The following is a 20643-nucleotide window of genomic DNA, read 5'->3' on the forward strand; positions in this document are numbered from 1 at the left end:
TGGTAACTCATATTGAGGTATTAAGAAGTTTAATAGGAATGGTTTTCTCCTGGACACTTCCACAGATCAGTAAGACACCGAGGACAGCATCTAAGGCATTTATAAATGAATCCAACACCTGCATGCATAATAATATTACCAGATCAGAAATAAGCCTCAAAACACTTGCTTTTGAGACCTTTTTGAGACCAGCACGTCTTGACCCATGACTGACCTCCCACAGCCACCTTCACTAATTGGTGCCCTCCCCCCAGGTTACTCCCCACAAGTCCCCTGCTTAGCACAAGGTGCAAGAAAACTCCTTCTCAGGTCCCATGCAAAAGGGCAGGGGCAGGAGTCTTTGGCTGCAGCTTCTAGTCCCCTGCACCCAGCAGGACCCAGAGGCATCTGCTTGTTGTTTTCTGAATGATGGTGGCCTCAGGGAGTCAGTGCAGAGCCCCAGCTACGCCGCGCCCATTTGGCACCTACCTGTGCTCCGCGACAGCCCCTGCAGATAAACTCCCGCACCGCAGGGGAAGAAGGAGGCGCCCTTACTACCTACTCTCCACCTCCAGCAACCTCAGCGCAGGAAAGAGCAATGCGCATGCGCGGAGGAGACTGCACTGGAGCTCAGTCACGTGCTCCCATGCAGTTCACCCGGTTGCATCGCTGCGGCTCCGACGCATGCGCGCTACGCAGGTACCGCGGCGCGGCGCAGGCTTCGCGCTAAAGTGCGGCCGCTGTCGGGACAAAACAAGCCCGGTGTTGCAGCCCGTGCTGTACCTGTGTCCGTGAATCCCGCCGCAGCCTCACCGCTCGCGCTCCTGTCTCTCGCCGCTTCCGCCGCAGATTCAAAAACAGAACCCCGTACAGCCGCCTTCCCCCAGCTGCACGCGCCGGACCGTTATGCAAATGAGGCCCACATCCCGCCCTCTGATCACTGGCCACGCCCCTCTGTGGGATCGAGGAGCGGCCGTGGGGGCTGTTTCATCGCTGGCCAATCCGAACGTCGGCCATCTTGGAGGCATGCAAATCAGCCGCTGTTTTATTTAAATGAGCGTGTGGCTCCGCCCCTTCTCGGGTGGCCGCGGAAGGTTACTGGTGGTGAAGTGCAAGCAGTGGCCGGGATTTAAGGTGGAACGCGGCAGCATGCGGCGTGGGTCGAGGGTGGTTGCTCACTAGAGTGATAGGTCTGGCCTGGCAAAGGGGCTCTATGCTGCAGCCCCGAAGCTGCAGGTGCCCCGGGGGGGGAAGAACGTGTCCCTGGTGGAAGAGGCAGGTGCATACTTGGAGTGGGGGCAGGGAAAGGGGTGCAGACATGGGGTGAGAGTGGGTGGGGGAGGGGTGCAGTCAGGGCAGAGGAAGGGACTAGAGTTGGGGGGGAGGGGTACAGAGTCAGGCTGGGGGTGGGCAGAGGAAGGGGGCTAGAGATGGGGGGGGAGGGGCACAGAGTTGGGGTGGGTAGCAGGGCTGTGCCTGGCAGAGGCAAGGGGGCTGTTGGGTAGGGGAGCAGAGCAGCTCCGCCCGCATGAGCAGGAAGCATTAGTTCTGTATCTCCCAACTTATAGTAGCAACGGCCCCTGAAGAGTTGCTTGTCCCTTTCCTCCTGAAGCATGCAGTGTGCTCAACAGACAGTATAGTAGCCCTCCTAGCTACCTTCTCAGGGACAAGGTAAGTTACTGATCCTATTTTGCAGAGCAAAAAATGTACTCTGGCCTCTTCAGGGCAGGAGCTATCTGTAGTTACTGCCTTGTACAGCACTGAGCACATTGTTACTGCATAACAAACAGCAGCAAATGATTTATGCAAAGTCACACAGCAAATCACTGGCAGCGAGAAGCAGAAACCATAGTCTGGAGTTCCTGTATTTATCCTACCCGAACACATCCCCTCCCCCCCATCTTGATGCCTGTTGCACATTCTGGCCATACTAGGGATCCTTCCTGACTTACATGACTAGAAGTCTGAAGTTATCTTACCCTCAAACAAAAAACAGTACCTACTGCAGATTTTTGAAATGTAAAGCATTGTACGTATGCTGAGCATTACTATGGTGAACTAGAGTATGTTTTGAAATACTAAAGTTTTCTGTTTTTGTTAATACCTCTTTTTTCTTATCAAATACATACAATACTGGACCAATTAAGAAATATGTCCTGTTTTACTATAGGTAAGAGAAAGTAAGTTCCTGTTCCAGTTTGAGTGGAAATGATATTTAAATGAGTAGTTATGCTATATACACAGTACTAACACCTGGGTCCTCAATCAGATACAGAATATACTGACCAAAATTCTGTTCCTTGGCAGAGCAGCAACATCTGTATGGTTATATAACCCACATGCTTTATACTGTAGCATTGAATTTTAATTTTTTTTTTTTTGCACACACCTCCAAAAGGGAGAAAAGCCATGGGGAGGACATGTGGATTTTAGTTGAAGCAGCTGGCTTTGTACATGTACAGAGGTCTAAAAATAGCCATAAATAGGGCATGGCAGTTTCTGAAGCTGTATAATAATTTTTCATTTAGGGAAAGCATTATTTCAGTTTCCACACATTCACATTTGAGAGCTGAGACAACCAGAGCTCTGGGGGAAGGAGTTTGAGGGAGGTTTTTTAATTAAATCTAGGAGTTAAAGATGGATTCAGTGGCTGAGTGAGACAAGACTAAGCAAGGAATCTGCTGTGACAGCTGGATCCCCATACCTGTACCACCTTGTGTGGCCCACTGTAGTTTATAGACATAGAGGGAGAGCTGGGAGAGAGCATGTCACCCTTAGAGGTTACCCAGCCTACAGAACTATTCTAATGGCTTTAAAGTGGGCCACCAGGGGCTTCTCTTGTGGCCACAGCCTACTCGGCAGTGATTGGGGGCGGGGGAAACAAAGCAGTAGCCCCTATCCCAGGGCTCCCAGCAGGGGTTGTGCCTTGCACCCCTCTGGAAACACAAATACTGGAGGAGCAGGCAGCCAGTGGGTTCCCCACCTTCCTAGAGGCAGTGGGGTCAGACTTCAGTCCTGGGGTGGCAGGCAGCAGGCTCCAGCTGTGGGGATTTGGGCTCCAGCCCCTGGGCACGGGGCTTCAGACTTCAACCCCCAGGCTCACTACCCTCCCCACCAGGCTCCCCCTGCCTCCCTATCCCCCTCCCCATCCAGGGTTTACTTTGTCCCCAGGCTTGCTGGGGATGAGTAAATCTGCTGTGAGAAGTGGTTTGTTAACAGCCTTTAAATTTGTCCCAGTTAAAGTGAAAACAGGGCTGACCTCAGTGAAGAAAAGGCTTGTAAATTCTTGCCCATGGGGAAAGGATAGCGCCCCAAAGAGAGCTTTATAGACATCTAGGCAATGGATATCTTGTATGCATTGATCCCAACACCTGTGCCACTTTGAATACAGGCTATAGATCATTATTTAATCAGCATCTGAAGAGAGCAGTCAATTATTAGCCCAAAGACTGAATTGCTGCTAGCTGTGAGGATCCCCAGACTTTTGTTTGCTGACAAGGCTTTTAAGCATTGGGAAAAGTGACAGCCTCCGAGTTCTTTTCCAAGCCCCTCTTAATGCTTGCCGAGCCACCCAGTACAGCTTCATCAACTGAATGAAGAGCCTTAAGGTGACCACAAAATCTAATCAGTTGACACTCAACAACATGCACCATTGACTGATGGAGGCCACATTGACAAAGTGGGTCATTGCTCAGATCCTATGTGTAGAGGTTGGCTACACACATTCCTTGGCCAGTTTGGAACCTGTTCAACTGAGTCCAAAGGTAACATGGCATGTCAAATTCTGGTAGTAGAATGGTTGGATCAGTAGCAAGGAAACCATTCCATAAGTCTTTTGCAGACCACTCATTGCGCCATGAGATTGCTGCTGACAGATTCTGATCTGGCAGTTGAGACCACAGTGGACACCTCGACCTAAGTCGTGCTTTGGGGGTGATTGAAAAGCTCTGAAAAATCCAGATGACACAGACTTCATATTATGGCTACACTACAGAGACACCTCTGAAAGAAGATCAGAAAGGAATATGGGTAGTAACGTATAGAATTGTAAATGTTATGTTGAAATCTTGCATTTAAATATATCTAACAGCAACGAAGGGGTGGAGTTAGCATAGGTTCTAATAGTTTTACTACTTAATAGAGCTGCTTAAAATTTCATAATAGTATTTCAAATACAACTTACGTTTTGTGCGTACTAAATGTCTACTAAGGAATTATACCATATTTTCTCTTTGGGTATGTCTTCATTCACTGCACTTATGCTCAAATAAATTGGTTAGTCTCTAAGGTGCCACAAGTACTCCTTTTCTATTCACTGCACAGTTCATGTGGGCTCTTGCCCAACCCTCCCCACCACTACTACCACCCAGAATGACCTGGATTTGAAGGTGATTTAAACCCAGGATATCTTACTTAACTCGGGGAGGAAGGATTAGAGCCTGAGCTCTGCTTTAATTTGGGCTAGAATTTACCTGTTTGCAGTAAGGATGCAGCAAAATCACTTGAATGATCATCTTCCATTGCCATGATTTCTCCTGTAATGTATTGAAAAAGAATCCTAGAATACGTCAGCACAAAGAACCATGGAATATGCCCTCAGCCACACATGGAAAAGTGCAGAGACAGCAAGGAAGCTGTAACATGGGTAGGGGCTTTTTTATAGGAATGTTTGCACCTGAGCTAGCATGTTCTGACCTGAGGGCCAATCACCCAGCTTAAACTGTGGAGTGAAGACTCATTAAGCCATACACTGGCCACCTCAATAGCACCAAGGGAAGATTTAACTACCAGCTCAGTAGGTGCAGAATAACTGTTGAATATGCTTTTGGTAGACTAAAGGGACGCTGGCGATGTTTACTCATTAGATTGGATCTCTGTGAAGAAAAATATTCTGATAGTTATAACTACCTGTCCTGCAGAATGTGTGTGAAGTGAAGGGGGAAAAGCTGCTGCTAGGCTGGAGGTGGAGCACATGTTTGTTGACTTTGAACAGCCAAACATAAGGCCATTATAAGAGTTCAACCAGCAGCTATGTGGTTCAGGGAGACTTTCAAAGAGCACCTTAATGGGCACACCCTGTACTGCTGTGCTGGCCCATTCTTTGTGCATGGGGCCTTGGGTGCTGTTAGCAATTGTGTAGTGCTTGCTATACATTTATAAATATTAGATTTTGTGTTTTACTGAAGCTATGAATTATGTGGTGCTGCTATACGTTTACAAGTACTGTGGGCTTTGAGTACCACTATGCATTCTGCAGTGTATCGTGAACTAATAAAGATATTCTCCAAAAATAGACATTTGATTGCCAGAAATAGTGCAAAAAACAGGTAATAAAATATAAATGTTTAATAATAATGGAATAGAACTTTAATATTGGAAAAGCAGCATCTCCTTCACCTTTTCCTTCTGGAATTCCTGGGCCTTTCTCCTGTCTACTTTTTCCTTCTTCAAGCTATCTGCCATGTTGGCTATCCAGGCCCTTTGTTCATGGTCTGATGCAGCAGCTGACTTGCAGGATCTCACTGAACATTTCCTCCCTATTTCTTTTCCTCATCAGGGTCAGGCATTCTGTGGAGGTGGCATCATTCAAGGCTGCAGCAGCAGCAGCTGATAAAAACGAATATATCATTGGATTTACAGTCACAATGGAAAGAAAAATAAGTTTCAAGACAACCTTCCCTTATAAGACATGCTTATTGACACTTCAGCTGTGGAGTGCATCTGCACAGCACTGCTCTCCAGCTCCATCCATGGTGCCTATGGCCCACCGGGGTGCAATGAGTTGGAGGTAAGGAACTTTGGTTGCATGAAAAATAAAGTTTTGGTCCCTATTCCAAGGGTATGAGTATAGTGTAATGGCACTGAATATTCGCATCATTTTCTACAGGCAGTGATGTTTTTAGCTGATATCTCACTCCTGAGAGTAACAAAGGGACAGAGAGCACATCTGCCACTGGCATCCAAAGTTCCCTGAACCCCTATGCCATTAACCTGTTTACTACAATAGTGCCAGCTGAACTCATCATGAAGTAGCATGGGAAACAATCCTACTGTGAAGGAAGAAATATGGCAGCCAGCCCTAGAAACCTCCAGGAGAGGATTGCGGAGTATCTCCATGAAAGTTTCAGTGAGCTCTCTGAGAGGGATACAAGGAACATCCCTATGTATATAAACCGCTATACATGCACCTCTCCCTCCCACCAAGAGAGGAATGAAAAGCAGGTACTAACTCTGCCTCTTTGTTGTACTGCTACCTCTTCTGATATATGTAAAACAATGAAAAGTTGATACTTGAGGATGGGCTAGGTACCACCTTTTAAATGTAAGCACTAAGGAAAAATGTACACATGCACTTACACAAGTCTCCTCCCCTTCATTGGGCTTGTTGATGCTCATCTAGCCAGTCCTGCCAGTTTGTGATGGAGTCTCAAACAGATATGGGCTCATGGCATGGCTGGACTACCCCCGTCACATCTCCCTCCTCCTCCTCGCTCATGTCAGAGGTCTCTGTCTTGGGCTCCTCCACGGTACCCATGGTAGTTTGTGAGGTACTGGTGGGGTCTACAGCTCAGCACAGATGAATTGCCAGCCTTGTAAGTATGCCTGGTGTAGTTCCTTCACTTTCCCATGGCACTGCTATTCATGTTGGTCATACCCCTTTTCCTGCATCCTCTGTGTAATCTTTCCATAGATGTCTACGTTTCTGGGACTGGTCCACAGCTATGCTTGCACAGTCTCTTGTCCTCACAAGCCCAGAGGATCCAATACCTCCTGTCCACTCCAGCAGGAGTGTGTCTAGTGTGGGGAGCCAACATGGTTGGTTGGGCAGTTATACGTAACAAGGGAGAGATGCTAAGTATGCTCACCAAGGTGGGCAATGAGGAAAGGGCATTTCAAAAATATGCAGGTGTTGGGAAGTTTTGCCCTAAATGTATGTTTAATGATGCTAATAGTTAACACCTGCCTAAGGCTCTGGGTGGGAGTTTTGGGGTGGTAGGTCTGGGGTGCAGGCCCTGGGCTGGAATTGGGGTGCAGGCTCTGGGAGTTTGGGTGGGGGTCTGAGGTGCGGGCTCTGGGATGGAGTTTGGGTGCTGGCTCCAGGCAGGGGGTAGGGGTGCAGGAGGGGGTGAGGGGTGCAGGCTCTGGGCTGGGGGTGCAGGAGGGGGTGAGGGGTGCAGGTTCTGGGACAGTTTGGGTGCAGGTTCTGGGACAGAGTTTGGGGATGGGAGGGGGTGTGGAGGGAGAGGGTGCAGGCTCTGGGAGGGAGTTTGGGGGCAGGAGCCAGAGGGGGTGTGTGGGAAGGGGGAGGAGGTGCAGGCTCTGGGAGGGAGTTTGGGGGTAGGGAGGTGTGGTGCTTACCTGGAGCTCCTAGGGAGGGCGGGCCGGGGGCCTCTGCACACTGCTACCCCCAGGCACTGCCCCCACAGCTTCCTAGTGGCTGCAGGGGTGCTTGGGGTGGGAGCAGCGCACGTAGCCTAGGTGTTGTCTTACTGCTACCTCTGCATGTTTACTGAGCAGAAATGTTTTGGTTCATTAAGCACCCTACCAGCTTTCAGAGTAACAGCCGTGTTAGTCTGTATTCGCAAAAAGAAAAGGAGTACTTGTGGCACCTTAGAGACTAACCAATTTATTTGAGCATAAGCTTTCGTGAGCTACAGCTCACTTCATCGGATGCATACTGTGGAAAGCGTAGAAGATCTTTTATACACACAAAGCATGAAAAAATACCTCCCCCCACCCACTCTCCTGCTGGCAATAGCTTCTCTAAAGTGATCACTCTCCTTACAATGTGTATGATAATCAAGTTGGGCCATTTCCAGCACAAATCCAGGTTTCTCACCCCCTCTCCCCCCTACACAAACCCACTCTCCTGCTGGTAATAGCTTATCTAAAGTGACCACTCTCCTTACAATGTGTATGATAATCAAGGTGGGCCATTTCCAGCACAAATCCAGGGTTTAACAAGAACGTCTGAGGGGGGGGGGGGGGCCTTAGGAAAAAACAAGGGGAAATAGGTTACCTTGCATAATGACTTAGCCAGTCCCAGTCTCTATTCAAGCCTAAGTTAATTGTATCCAATTTGCAAATGAATTCCAATTCAACAGTTTCTCGCTGGAGTCTGGATTTGAAGTTTTTTTTGTTGAAGAATTGCAACTTTCATGTCTGTAATCGCATTACCAGAGAGATTGAAGTGTTCTCCGACTGGTTTATGAATGTTATAATTCTTGACATCTGATTTGTGTCCATTTATTCTTTTACGTAGAGACTTCAAGGTAACCTATTTCCCCTTGTTTTTTCCTAACCCCCCACCCACCCCTCCTCAGACGTTCTTGTTAAACCCTGGATTTGTGCTGGAAATGGCCCACCTTGATTATCATACACATTGTAAGGAGAGTGATCATTTTAGATAAGCTATTGCCAGCAGGAGAGTGGGGTGGGGGGAGGTATTTTTTCATGCTTTGTGTGTATAAAAGATCTTCTACACTTTCCACAGTATGCATCCGATGAAGTGAGCTGTAGCTCACGAAAGCTTATGCTCCTACCAGCTTTGCTACCCTTTGAATTCTGCTTCAGACCTCATTTTGTTATATCAGTTAATTAGACCTAATTCTATTTTTTGATTAACAAGGAAAGACGTGTAATGGTACAGGAGTTTTGTACTGTAAGGAGTAGGATACAGATGATGCTGTGCGGTTTGGGAAATTCAGGGCTGAAGACAACAGTTTTCCACAACTTGTTACAAAAGTACTGTTTTAAAACCTGTAGCCTTGATCATATTTACAACATTAAAGTACCCTAGTACTTTAGATACTTGAGATATTGGTAGGCATATTTTTTCACTCAGAATGCTTGTGCATAATCTTTCACTGAAGAGTCTGATGTTCAAACTTTGAAAGAAAAATTAATTGTAACAGTTGTGTGACATATTAGTCAACAAATCTATTAATGTGACTTGCCTTCAAAAAAGAGACTGAAGTTATAAGTCCATTCTAAACAGCAAACAAAACTTTACTAGCTAAAAAGAGAGGCTCTTTAATAAAAAAAAAAGATCATTTTATCCCTTTCATTCTTTGATATGACCAAGTTAGTATGGCCTAATCAAGCAGCTAACATCCTTGAGAGCCTCAGTGCTATGCAAACCATTCTGCTTTTATCTCATTTGTCTTACTGGTCTGGGAGCGTAATGTAGTAAAATCTCATTCCATGGGAAGGTTATCAATAGAAAGGTAAGGGAGGTGTCCTTTGGTTAGTAAAAATTTACAGAATCATAATTTCAATGGTGTCACTCTCTGCAATGTGGCAGAGAGGACTCACTGCTCCTTCCCAGCTCCCTCCCAGTTGGTATAAATTTTGATAATACAGTGTCATCAGAATGGGTCAGTTTGGGTATCATTTGAAAGCCCTTTGTCCCATGAACACAGTGGTACCAAACATGACAAACGTAGAGCAATTGTGTAGATTTATATTCATTTTAAAATCAACACTTTTTAAAATTATACTTTAAACACAGGGATACATTGCTTACATAAAAGAGACATTGATCTTTAGTAATTCTAGGAAAGTTAGCCTGGACATTTGGGACTGAAAATATTTATTCATCAAAGTCCTCATCAGTGTTGTCTCCATCTAAGGCACCACTGCTAGACGTGTTGTCACACTGATTCTCATCTGCACAGCACTCATGCATCTCCATACAAGGCAGGCTGCTGGCCAGATATTTGCAGCGTGGTGAGCATATGGGCTTTGCACACAAGTGTTTGATTAGCTGAAGAATTGATTTGAGAGTGCATGGTATTTCACATGTAACCTGTGTGATCAGTCCATCCTCCAAGACCCATCCATGCCCGATAGGGGAGGGTAGTTTTGGATGCACTCAGTCATCCCAGAGTCATTCCATTGCTTGATAATTTGTGCTCTTGTTGTTAGCAGGTATAAATGCACCCCTTGTCAGTGGCAATTTTTCTACATTTGTCTGGTTCCTGGAAAACATCCACTAATGTAGTTCTGCAAGTGTCATAATGTTGGTCTTCAACTGGTAAACTCAGCATATGATCACCTCCAGTGCATTTATGACCTCATCAGTGATGTCTCAGCTGAATTAAATGATGGAGTCTAAATGAGTTGTTATCACTCAAGAAAGATCTTGGAGTCATTGTGGATAGTTCTCTGAAAACATCCACTCAATGTGCAGTGGCTGTCAAGAAAGCCAACAGAATACTGGGAATCATTAGGAAAGGGATAGATGATACACAAAATATCATATTGCCTCTATATAAATCCATTGTATGCCCACATCTTGAATACTGCGTGAAGATGTGGTCGCTCCAGCTCAAAAAATATATGTATTGGAATTGTAAAAGGTATAGAAAAGAGCAACAAAAATGATTAGGGGTGTGGAACAGCTTCAATGAGAGGAGAGATTAATAAGAGATTTTGGGACTTTTCAGCTTTGAAAAGAGACGATTAAGGGGGGATATGATAGAGGTCTACAAGATCATGACTGGTGTGGAGAAAGTAAATGAGGAAGTGTTGTTTCCTCCTTTTCATAACACAAGAATTAGGGGTCACCAAATGAAATTAATAGGCAGCAGGTTTAGAACAAACAAAAGGAAGTATTACTTCATACAACGCACAATCAAGCTCTGGAATTCTTTGCCAGAGGATGTTGTGAAGGCCAAGACTATACAGGGTTAAAAAAAGAACTAGATAAGTTTATGTGGGATCAATGGCTATTAGCCAGGATCGCAAGGATTCAAAACCATGATCTGAAGTGTCCCTAGCCTCTGCTTGTCAGAATCTGGGAATGGGCAACACAGGATGGATCACTTGATGATTACCTGTTCTGTTCATCCCCTCTGAAGCACCTGGCATTGGCCATTGTCAGACAACAGGATACTGGGCTAGATGGACCATTGGTCTGACCCAGTATGACCCATTCTTATGGTCTTAATTTTGGGAGTTTTGAAGGCTTCATGTGTGTCATGACCCAAAGTATCCATTTGACTGACATCGTTAGCTATCTCGTTACTGAAGACTGCTCTTGTCATGATATAAATGAGCTGTGGTCCGTCAAACATGAATGGATTACCAGTGTGAGAAAGCTTATCCTGTAGCTTTAAAATTAACTCTTGGCATTTAAAAGCACCTAATGAGTCTAGGTGGTGCTTGGTTACTTTTGAGGGAGTCATCCAAGCCATGCTTAACGTTTGTTGGAAATTCAATGGAGTTCTGGGGTTGGTCAGGAAAAACCACAGGGTGTTATGCCCACCATACCCTAATGCCTATCACTGCTCTGTTTTCATGCTCCAGAGCTTCATTTGAACCAAGTGCAGAAGAGAACTGGTGACCTTTTAATAACCCAATTTCCTTTTCAAACTTTCTCCCATCTGTCAGGGTCAAAATTTTCTACACCTCTTATTTCAGATTTGCAAAATAGTTAGTCAAATCTAAATCAAAAAAGTATTTCACCCTGTCTTTCAGTGCTGCAAGGTACAAATTCCAATTAACAGTCCTGACAGATAGAATACAGAACAGCAAAGATTTAACCACCTTTATGTATCACTACACCATCCCAAAAGTTGGCTTTGTCACTGATTCAACCTCACTGAATTACTTGACCTGTTTTGTAATGTTGCAGCTCTCCATTGTGTGAAACAGAAAGCAGAATGTACAGTGAATGTGTGAAACTGGTCACACGAGTTCAGTAACCCTTGGGAAATGACTTCAAACACATCAGTATGCTTTTCAAAGATGACGTCAGGGTAGCACATCGCAACTTTTTTCTTTAAGTATTTGGTTCACAGTACTGTAACAACTGACTGCTGACATCTTAACCACTACCTTATTACAACTCTTTTGGCATAATAAACAAAGCTGATAATCAGTTATCACTGGACAACTTCTTTTTTTGCCGATGATAGCAAATCAACTTTTAGCGCTCCTTCCATTTATAGTTGTGACACTGGCAGACCAGGTGCCAGCTCATAGCAAGGCCCCAAGCCTCACTGAACACTGACAAATACATAGCTGGAAACCAGTCTGGCTCACCTGTGTGTTAGTATTGTTAAGATAAATATTAGAGTTGTAAGAATATGTTGGTGTCTAGACCTTATGAATAGTGTAGGATGCTGCATGTGCTGATCTAATTAAAACTTCTGTAGCCCAGATTATAAAGTTATATTGAATGTTTGCATTGTAAACCTTTATAATTGTGTAACTTACCAAACAGGAAAAGAGGCATTAATAAAGTAAAGTCTCAATCTGTTGAGGGCAAATGAGGCATTGTGTAGGACCAAAGGACAGAGACCTTGTTGACTGCATTCCTTGCTCCCACCAGGAAGGAGAGACCTGTGCATGAACTCCACACATGAGCTTGGATTCTGGGGTGAAGGGGATAAAAATCTCTGATAAGGAGAAACCAGGATCTTTATGCTGTCTGGACTTTGAGAGGCAAAGATTCCCAAACATAAGTAAGAGATCCCCATGCTGCTTGGCATGGGTCAGCCCTAAAGAACATATAGAGCTGGTTATTATAGAAGCTTACATTACCTTTTCAAATCTAAGACTGTAACTCGTGTGTGTGTGTATGTTTCATGTTTTAACCTTGTAAATAACTCATTTCTTTTCTCAGTTAATAAATCTTTAGTTAGTTTATTACAGGACTGGCTACAGGTGTTGTCTTTGGTTTGAGATCTAAATACAACTGACCTTGGGTTTGTGACTGGTCTTTTAGGAATATTGTTGTGACTTTTGGTGTAAAGTGACCATCTGTCATATAGTCCAGCTTGCCTGGATTGCAAGATAAACTGGAATGCCCAAGAGGACAGTTTCTGACTCCATGGTAAGACTATTATAGTGCTTGAGGAGTTCACACTTGTTACTGGGTTGGTGAAATCTAATCATAGAACATACAGCCAGTTTGGGATTTCTGCCCGACTTTTTGACAGTCTGCCCTACTTTTTGACAGTCTGCCCTAAGGTTGGCACTCAGTAGTGAGCCACTCCAGACAACGTGACAATAGTAATCTATAACATTAAAAAAATGAATCAGGTATCATTAGCCAATAACACAGTACTGTTAGTCAAGGACCACAATTTAACTTTGTGAGGCTGCATATTTGACATGTCTGTGTTAAAGTCTAATTTTAAAAAGTTGAGTTTTAAACATTTTCTTGAATATGTATCTATCTGCATAGTTGCTCTAGATCTGTCATTTTGGTTCCAGTGTGTTTGAGAGAGAAAGGGCTTTCAAATGATACCCAACTTGACCCATGTTTGATGACACTATATTATCAAAATGTCCACCAACAGAAGGACCGGCATCTGGAAGCCGGGAAGGAGGGCAACGAGTCCCCCTTGCCATGCTACAGAGGGGGACACCATTGAAATTATGATTCTGTAGATTTTAACTAATCAAATGACACCTCTCTTGCCTTTCTATCATTAACTTGCCCGTGGAATTTACAGAACTATATCTTACTTTGTATTATGGAAGTGTTTGCATATGGGGCAGGAACTCTGCTTCTAAATTGCATATCAGCTGAGCTCCTTATTGCTTGCCTGCAATTGTCTTTTGCTAGTTGCTCTGGAAATAACTTGGGCTGAGAGAAGGTTGGGGGAGAGAACAGAAATGCATAACAGTATTGTGGTAATGATATAAATAATCATTAAAATTGAGAGAGCCCTCTTTCAAACCTCTACTTTTAGCTGCTCAACTCTATCTAAAACTACCTCTAGAGACGAAATCTGTTTGGCCTCAGAATTACATGCTTTAGGAAAACTTCAGGAAAATGTGTTCAATCACTCTTAACTTTATCTAAAAGTGAAAACTCTTAACTGGTTAAGAAATGTTTTGACACATATATGAACACCGGTACATTTGGGAATATGTTTTGACTTGTTGGAAGAAATTTGTTTTGAAGAGAACATAGGTGTGAGCATTTCAGAATAATGTACTGAATACGTATACATAGTCTGAACTGAATGAAGCATGCACTTAACTGCAAGAAGTATGATGAGTGGAGATTCTGGATACAGGCTTGTGCAATTACTTGTTGATTCCATTGTTGACAGTTGAAAGAGGTGAAAAGTGTTTTGGACCTCTAATATTTAGAAATTGAAACTCTTTTTGGTGTTGCGTAGCAAACATTCTATATTATCTAAAAAGATTTACTTTTTGGTCAGGATAAACACTATGTCTCAACTTCCTCTTTGTAACTATCATCCTCAATTTTTCAACATGCTACCTTCATCTTAAGTGATCACTCTCCTTACAGTGTGTATGATAACACCCATTTTTTTTCATGTTCTTTGTGTATATAAATCTCCTCACTGTATTTTCCACTGAATGCATCCGATGAAGTGAGCTGTAGCTCACGAAAGCTTATGCTCAAATAAATTGGTTAGTCTCTGAGGTGCCACAAGTACTGCTTTTCTTTTTGCGAATACAGACTAACACGGCTGCTACTCTGAAACCTGCTTTAGAGTCTTACAAAAGATGTAAAACTAATAGTGCTGTACATTCAAATGGTAACCGTTGTATGAGTATCTCATAGGTTGACTACATTGTGGGCCTGCAGGAAATTGCAAATGAAAAAACAGAAGACTACCTTAAAGATGACTTGCAAAATAAATTAGATTATGGCAGGTTTAGCTGCTTCAGGGGTACAGGTAAGCACATATATAATTAGGACTGAAAACTTCTCTCAGATTTTCTTCATGCTGTGTTTTTTTGGGGGCCTTACAAACACAGGAATGTCTAGTCTTGTATTCACTTATGCACTGCCCAGAGAGCGTGGGTGGCATGCTGTGAAGCTCTTGTTATACACAACCATTTAGAATCAAACACAGAATAAAGGCAGATCTCTTACAGGCACCTTAAGCACCCGAGGGTATGTCTACACTGCAGTTAACACCCACAGCTGGCCCATGTCAGCTGGCTCAGGCTGTAAAACTGTGGTGTAGATGTTCAGGCTGAAGCCCAGGCCCTGAGATCCTCCCCTTCATGGGGTTCCGGAGTTTGAGCTCCATCCCAAGTCCAAAGTCAGCTGACATAGGCCAGGGTGTTTAATTGCAGTGTAGACATACGCTGAGCGATCACTGAACACCGCATAGTACTTGAAGTAAAAAGGATGTAAAGTATCCTGTGTGGAAGAATGGAGCAGTTAAAATCCTCACCAGAGTTGAAAGTCTTTGGAAATATGGAAAACAATGGGAGAAGGCTTAAAGAGCACTTCATTCAGTATCTGTAAGCAATGGGTGCCAATGAAAGGAAGGCAGTCAGTAGGTAGACTTATTTCTGACAATAGCTGGTTCTGAAGGACTTAATGTGTTTAACAGTATTCAGTTAGCTCAGGCACAAGAGGCTAGTTATGAAACTATTACAGAAATAAGTACTGCGCTCCACGTAAAAATAAAACAGATGAAAGATGTTTTTCAGAGTACAAAAATGTGAAACCACAGAATTTGTGACTGATTTAAGGCTGAAAAGCCAATCTTGCAATTTTGGGAGTCTAAGTCCCTGCTAAGAGACCATATTTTGATTGGCATCTGGAAGAAAAAACTCGGACTACTGGAAGACCCAGAACTAATCCTTGACAAAGCAATAACAATTTGCCAGGCAAAGGAAGTCACCCAGTCCAGAATAAAGTTGGGAGAGGATGGACAGTGCTCAGACACTAGACATGAGAGAGAATCCAAAATACAAAAGAGAGAGATTGAGAGAGAGGCCTGAGGCAGAAAGGCATGCAGAGCACAAAGTCTTTTTAGCGGGGGCGGGGGGGGGCAAAAGGACAGGAGAAGTAAAAGGGGGAGAGAGATTTATTTCCCACCAAAGAAAAACAAGTTTTGAAATCTCTTGTTTAGAAATTGTCTTAAAGAAAAAAAAGACAACTATGGAAGTCTCGTGAAAACTTTTTTTTGGTCATAAAGCCATTTTATTTTAATCCAACTTCTTGATTAACAGACTCAACGAATGTTAGTCGCAACTCAACAAGTTTACAAAGCATTACTGGTTTGGAGTCTGCATCTAGGGAAGGATCCTATTTTGGTTCCTGCAGAACCTGTTTCTGAATCAGGAGCCCAAACCCTTCTAACCTCTAGTTCGTTTGTTTCTTTTGGGATGTCTCTTATTTGAATTGGAAAATGTTTGAAGTCACTTTTTTTCAGGAAGAACCTTCAGTCTGTTGAAGTGTTAAGCATGATTCTTTTGGATTTATCTTATTCTTTCCCTATTTAATATATATTGTTGGCATTGGCCTAGGTTATGCTGCCAGGTTCAGTATTAATGTTACCCCTTTTGTTTTGGAACATCTTCAAGCTATTTACTATCTGGGCAGGATTCTCACTCCTGGAGAGTATTTTTAGAGGAAATTTATTTTGTAACTAGTAGCTGGAATCTTAGTATAAAGATTCTTTATCTGAAGATACTATCCCTGGGAGGATTATCATTCCCCCACCTCTCTTTAGGGTTTTGAGGAGAATCCTTTTTGGGGGTGATGGTTTTCTCTACCTTCTATATGTATTAACTGGTACCTTCTTGGGTTACTAATTTTTGGGATTTGCTTATTTCCTGTGAGGAATGTTCATTTCCGCTCAACTCTGTAGTGAGTGAAAGGTTCCAAGGTGGTGATTAGTCAGGAATGAAATGGCCATCCGTGTGAGGGTGTAATTTGTGCCCCAACCCACTACTGCTGCCATTGGGGCAGGAGTGGGATGGGGGAGGCACAAAAAATAGCAGTGGTACTCTTTCAAATGTTGCCTGAAAACTAAGCTCCACCCACTAGGAACTGAACTTGGATCCTAGCCCATTTCACACAAGTCGCCAACAGCCATCAGTTAGAAGCAATTTTTCCTAACTACCAACTTGTGCTTGATTTGACAGGTGACTCCAGGAGTGAAAGATGGATTTGTAATATGCTACAATCTCTATTACTATACAGTGCACTGCAATCTTCAACTAATCATAGGTCAGAATGAGTCCAAATCCAAGATATCCCAACTTCATATACATCAAGGAATTGCTGCAGGACACTATTGAAGATTTTATTGTTGCAAGTTTGGGATGACCAAATTATTCAGGAGTGGCAGTCAAAATGAGTTATGTGGCTTCCTTAACAAATAGCAATTTCATAGTACTTCATTCTGTGACACCTTGTTTATATAACATATAAATTGTCTTACTCTGTTTTTGGTAATGAGTTATATATTGTCCCTGTTCTGAATAGATTAGTTACTATGTTGGTCCAATAAAAGATATTACTTCACCCACCTTGTCGTTCTAATATCCTGGGACTGACATGGCTACACCAACACTGCATACAACAATAAAAATTTTATAGGCAGTCCTGAGAATTCTGACTAAATCCTGAGTTTTAAACCAAAAGACTGAGGTCTTTAAAGGACCTTTAATCCTGCTGAACTCCTTGATGGTGGTGCAAGCAAAAGAGTTTTGTGATGGGTGCAATTGACTTGTTATGACTAATTAATGGGAACAGAAAACTCAGTAGGTTTCAGACAGATTTTGCCTGTGTTCTGCCACTGATGGTTACCCTGACAGGGGGTGCTATGACAGCAAGCTGCCCAGGGAAGGGAAGTGGGAGATGTCACTATGGCAACAAGCTCACATGGTGAGGTGAGAGACGTTGCCTAGCAACTGAGGCTTCAGGCAGGAGAATTCTGTAGAGAGTTTGGAAAACAACAGTTGGAGAAGTTGGGGGAGGGGAGAGGAGAGAGTAGAAAGATGGGGAGGGATAGAGTGTGTGTGATTGGAAGGGAGAAAGAAGAGACAAAGGTTTGAAGGGCCTGAAGGGAAGAATGAAAGATAAGCTCAGGATGGAGAGAAGAAATGAGATTCCATAAGTAAATAACAGGAAAGCAAACACTCGTGTGTAACCTTCACATAATGCAGTGGGGTGATGGCTCTTTCGAGAAGGTTATCAGAGCATTTCAATTATACAGTGAATTTTTCATAAAGGCCTGTTTTAAGAGATTTGGTCAGAGCATGATGCTGTGGAAAGAGGTTACAGAAAATCTTTTCCCCCCAGAAAAAGATATTTGGGGAGAGGGGCTAGGGAGAGAGGATCATTGCACCATGATCATAATTTGCTCACAGTTACTTACCTACATTAAATTATTGGGGCATTATGTTCTCTTTTAAATAGCACAAGACAAAAATTATTTCACTAAAGCAGGTGGTCTATATTTAACAAAGTCAGGGAGACCCATGTTTAAATCTGGGCACAGCCTTTTGACTTTAGGTGACTGAGAAATTTCAGAAGGATCTAACAAAGGTAGGCAAATGGGTAACATGATGGCAGATGAAATTCATTGTTAAATGCAAGGCAGTGCACAGTGGAAGGAATGACTAGAATTACGTGTACACACTGATGGATTCTAAATTAACTAATCACTCAGGAAAAAGACTTGGGTATCATTATGGACAGGTGAATGTAAGTCTCTACTCAGTGTGCAACAGCCGTCAAAAAAAAAGCAAAAAACATAATGCTCGTATATATAAAAATGGAATAAGAAATAATAATATAATGCCTCTATATCAATGATATGCCCTCAAATGAAATACAGTGCTCAAATCTGGTCATCTTGTCTCAAAAAGATATACCAGTATCACAAATAGGAATCCAGAGCTGGGTGGTGAAGTTGGTTAGAGGCCCGGATAGATTTCTATATGAGGAGAGAATGAAAGACCTGGGACTGTTTAGTTCAGAGGGAAGATGAGTTACAGGGAATATAAAAAGAAAAGGAGTACTTGTGGCACCTTAGAGACTAACCAATTTATTTGAGCATAAGCTTTCGTGAGCTACAGCTCACTTCATCGAATGCATCCAATGAAGTGAGCTATAGCTCACGAAAGCTTATGCTCAAATAAATTGGTTAGTCTCTAAGGTGCCACAAGTACTCCTTTTCTTTTTGCAAATACAGACTAACACGGCTGTTACTCTGAAACCTATATTTACAAGAGAGAAGCCTCACGTGTCAGTGTTTCATAGCCTGGATAAACCATCTTTCAGTCTCCAGATTAGAGGACTCTTCTGTTTGTGGTAAATCCAAATTGCCTATTGACAAAGCAAAGGTTTATTGTACATTCTGATCAGAGGAAAGCTGGAGATTGACAACTAAATTTCAAAATATTAAACATTTCATGTGAATAGTCCCAAATGTGTGTGTACTGCTCTAATCATTATTTAATTGCAAAACAGAACCAACATTAACTATGGAGTTGTGACCAGCCCCTCAATAAATATTTTACAGCATCAAAAATGTTCTGTGTATCTCACAGGATAAATTAGAAGGCATAGTATGCCTTGAAAAGTTAAAATCTAAAACCTTGATCTGCAATTTTCACTGGATGGGGAGACCCATATGCCCATACAAAGTCCCATTTAAGGCAATATGACTCTGCATAGGCACAGGATCTGTCTGCATAGGTAAGATGGCAAGATCAGAGCCTATTTTCAGACTTGATACAACAACAGAGGGAAGAGGAAAATGGACAAGGAGAATGCTATGAAACTACACAGTTACCATTGCATGGTGAAGCAAAGAAAGTTTATTATAACTAGAATGATTAAATGGCTCTGACTCATTCCTTATAGCAATCAGAACATAAGTGGGTCTTGAGGATGAATGTGAATGTAAGTATAATGGCATAGCATACCACATTTATCTGAAAAATATGTTTAAAAAATGTGTTTGGTTAACCAACTTATGAACACTTGAAATGCACTATTATATGTGCAGTAGAAAATGTCCTTGTTTGTGAACTTTGGTGAGAACATATCAACTTTAAAACTTCTTAAATTTAATGCTACTTCATGCATCTCTTGAGATAATTCTCAATTATTGGTAAAAAAAACAAGCCAAGTTTGAGGTTTGTATTTTCATTACCATGAAAGTGTGTGATGCAAGGGGAATCCTCAATAGCCCTGCTTACGGTCCCAAATGGCAAACTGGACTCCTGGTACTAGCCTACTCCACAGGCACAAGGTTTGCCATACGGGAGGTACTACCACTGCCATTTTAATATTCAGTTTACAGTGATGTCTACACTCGAGGCCTTACAGCATCACAGCTGTACCCATGCAGCTGCGCCGCTGTAAGTCTCCCATGTGGCCGCTCTATGCTGACGGGAGAGAGCTCTCCCGTTGACCAAATTAAACCACCCCCAATGAGCAGCAGTAGCTATGTCAGGAGGAGAGCATCTCCCACCAACATAGCACTGTCCACACCAGGGCTTCTGTCGGTGTAACTTATGTTGGTCAGGGATGTGTTTTTTTTCACACCCCTGAGCAACATAAGTTTTACCGACCAAAGTGATTAGTCACACGATATCTAGCAACATCAGTGCTGCAGCAAGAGAGGCTGCTGTAAGTTTCCTTGGTTTGGTCTACACTTGAAACTTATGTCAGTATAACTATGGAAAATCCACACACCTGAGCAATGTAGTTATAACAACCAAACCCCTCAGACGCTGCTATGTCAACACTTCTCCTATTAACATAGCTACTGCCTCTACCCATCAGCGTAGGTAGCATCACCACTAAGCACTACAGTGGTGCTGCTACAGCACTGTAAGTGTAGACAAGCCCCTACCAGTAGTGGGTGTGGAATTACCTTCAGTGGAGCCAAGGAGAGCAGTAGCCAGTTC

At 43.1% G+C, this 20643-nt stretch overlaps 1 protein-coding gene and 2 long non-coding RNA genes across 5 annotated transcripts in view; 1 reads left to right on the forward strand and 2 right to left on the reverse strand.

Moving 5' to 3' along the window:
* The window catches only part of ATF7IP (activating transcription factor 7 interacting protein), a 168280-nt gene extending 167238 nt beyond the window's left edge, over positions 1–1042 (reverse strand). The window contains exon 1 of one of the 3 annotated variants that reach the window (XM_074941763.1): positions 763–1042. The gene's annotated coding sequence lies outside the window, so the exon portion shown is untranslated. Of the gene's footprint in view, positions 1–468; positions 678–762 lie in introns of those variants that run through there. The other 2 variants (XM_074941755.1, XM_074941758.1) reach the window with 2 other exon arrangements.
* Positions 978–17217, forward strand: LOC141980492 (uncharacterized). Its single transcript, XR_012637568.1, has 5 exons — positions 978–1113; positions 1548–1650; positions 5537–5767; positions 5867–6201; positions 16861–17217. It is a non-coding gene; the product is annotated as an uncharacterized LOC141980492 (long non-coding RNA).
* Positions 5376–20640, reverse strand: LOC141980493 (uncharacterized). The gene is made up of 3 exons (XR_012637569.1): positions 20610–20640; positions 18969–19051; positions 5376–5586 (listed from the first exon to the last, which is right to left on the reverse strand). It is a non-coding gene; the product is annotated as an uncharacterized LOC141980493 (long non-coding RNA).
* Positions 20641–20643: the final 3 nt, after the last annotated feature.

The sequence above is a fragment of the Natator depressus genome, chromosome 1, assembly GCF_965152275.1.
Source record: "Natator depressus isolate rNatDep1 chromosome 1, rNatDep2.hap1, whole genome shotgun sequence".
In the NCBI taxonomy this organism is placed as follows: domain Eukaryota; kingdom Metazoa; phylum Chordata; order Testudines; family Cheloniidae; genus Natator; species Natator depressus.